At 43.5% G+C, this 2,360-nt stretch overlaps 1 protein-coding gene and 1 long non-coding RNA gene across 4 annotated transcripts in view; one reads left to right on the top strand and one right to left on the bottom strand.

Annotated features, from left to right (window-relative positions):
- Nucleotides 1-293, bottom strand: part of AMPD3 (adenosine monophosphate deaminase 3) — a 44,428-nt gene extending 44,135 nt beyond the window's left edge. Inside the window, exon 1 of one of the 3 annotated variants that reach the window (XM_005873964.2) lies at nt 236-293. The gene's annotated coding sequence lies outside the window, so the exon portion shown is untranslated. The other 2 variants (XM_005873966.2, XM_005873965.2) reach the window with 2 other exon arrangements.
- LOC106727422 overlaps nt 26-2,360 on the top strand; it is a 10,355-nt gene continuing 8,020 nt past the window's right edge. The window contains exons 1-2 of the long non-coding RNA XR_001363603.1: nt 26-101; nt 819-976. This is a non-coding gene — a long non-coding RNA (uncharacterized LOC106727422). The remainder of the gene's footprint in view (nt 102-818; nt 977-2,360) is intronic.

Below are 2,360 nucleotides of genomic sequence, written 5' to 3'. Positions count from 1 at the left end.
CAGCCCCGACCTCGCCTCCGCTGCCACCCACGGGCCCGAGGTCGCTCTCCACGGTGTGCGGATTCGCCCCAACCTCCTCCCCGGCCCAGACTTTTCCCAAGGTGAGACTCTGGGGTCACGGCTGTCAAACAGGTGACGCTCCCTGGAGCTGAACGCGCGCGCGCGCGCACACACACACACACACACACACACACAACCTTCTGGCTTATACACCGCCCCCCAAGTCTGCACTGACCTCCTAGTTACCAAAGCCAGTGAATGCTCTGCAGCTCCCCCGGATTTGAACCTGCTGGCCACGCCTTCCTTGAATGTTTGAGTACACAGTTTCCATAGTTGGCGCCACCTCCCCGCACTCCAAATTATGCACAAACCTCCACTAGAAGGCCAGGGTCCCACAGCCGCCTGCCTTCTCTCTCATTCTTTTTTTAAAATATGTTTTTATTGATTTCAGAGAGGAAGGGAGAGGGGAAGAGAGATAGAAACATCAATGATGAGAGAATCATTGATTGACTGCCCCCCGCCCGCCCCACGCTGGGGACCAAGCCCGCATTCCTGGCATGTGTCCCCTCCGGTGATCCAGTGGTGACCTCCTGGTTCATAGGTTGAGGCTCAAGCACTGAGCCATGCCAGCGGGGCTCTCCTCTCTCATTCTGCTGGCCCACTTTGGAGATCACTCACTCCCACGGTTTTAATAACCTTCTGCCTGCTAATGACTCTTGAACCTCATCTCCAGCCCAGATGCTCCTGGGGCACCTCTCCACTGGGGTTCTCAGGCCCATGAAAACCTATCCAAACTCAAACTCTTCATTTCCTTCCAGGATATGCCAGAGCTCCCGTCTTCACAACCAGGGGAGGAATTTCTGGCTGGTAGCCCCAGCCCCTCTCCCCAGGTCACATGTGGGAGACGCCTTGACTTTCTCCTTTTCATCTCTCACATCAAGTTTGTCACCAAGGCGGGAAATGAAACTATTCATTGGTGAGCACCCACGATGTCTCATTTAAGCACTGAGTTTTATTCCTTCTACCTGTAGCCTGATATTTACAATTTACTTATTTATAAATAATAAGCACATGCAACTGTATTAATAGGTATTATAAAGCACACTAAAAACCTTTAAAGGATTTAAAACAATTTTAAGTTACTTCATTTTTAACGAATGGTAAATACACCTTTTTCTTTTCACTTTAAAGTTATTAGCAAAAATCTGTTCGGTGATAGCAACATGATTAAAAAATGGGTTTAATAAATCTTAGTTCAATATTTTATGAGACTAGAAAGTATGCTTTTAAGTTCAGTTCATGTCAATACTTTGCCCTAATGGCTGTTATTGACACAACAAGATCTCACAAAGAAATAGACCCAAATAGAGGAATTACATCTTTGACTACTCTTATTAAATCACAATTCTCACTGTTTAAAACCCATCTATCAATTTTACAGATGTGAAATTCCACCAGAAAACTCTTTTGTCCATGAAGCTAATATCCTCAATGATTTTTTCATCAATTGTTCTTGTGAATATTGTTGACAATGGAATTTTTTTTATTTCCTAAAACTCTTCATTTGGAAGTATATTCTTTTTTAAATATATTTTATTGATTTTTTACAGAGAGGAAGGGAGAGGGATAGAAAGTTAGAAACATCAATTAGCTGCCTCCTGCACACCCCCGACTGGGGATGTGCCCGCAACCAAGGTACATGCCCTTGACTGGAATCGAACCTGGGACTCTTCAGTCCGAAGGCTGACGCTCTATCCACTGAGCCAAACCAGTCAGGGCTATACTTCTTAATTTTGAAGACTATGGCTATGACAGTCTTATAGATGACACTGACACTTCATTTTGGTATTAAAATTACATGATAATTTTGACAGTTCCAAACATCAACTTCTAAGTGCTTTCATGATAACATGATTCTTTTGTTAACGTAAAAAACCATTGAAACCTGTAAAGAATTTTTGTGAGTTTATTTGAGCCAAACTGTCGACATATGCCGGGAAGCAGAACCTCAACGAATTGAGATAGTGAAGTATGCTACCTATTTGCTTGCTTTAACAATGGACAGGTTATTTTGATTTTATGAATTGTATAAATCATCCCATTCCATTGAATGCCTTATTGATTGAATGACTGTCCCGTGGATTGTGATCTTACTGGTTATCGAAGCACATTCTTCTGTACCTGGGAACCAGGACGGCACAATTATCCCAAGACCTGAGGGTTCCAGATAATGTGTTTCTGTCAACTCAGTGGTTCAAAGACCCAAAACTATAATTAATCTTTGTAGATAACTAATCGGCTCAATCTTGCTTCTGTAACTGCTTTGTGCAAACCAGGGTCCTCATTCCAAACCCTGGGAT

The sequence above is a fragment of the Myotis brandtii genome, unplaced genomic scaffold (assembly GCF_000412655.1).
Source record: "Myotis brandtii unplaced genomic scaffold, ASM41265v1 scaffold422, whole genome shotgun sequence".
In the NCBI taxonomy this organism is placed as follows: Eukaryota; Metazoa; Chordata; class Mammalia; order Chiroptera; family Vespertilionidae; genus Myotis; species Myotis brandtii.
This window is presented reverse-complemented; position numbering and strand designations above follow the sequence as displayed.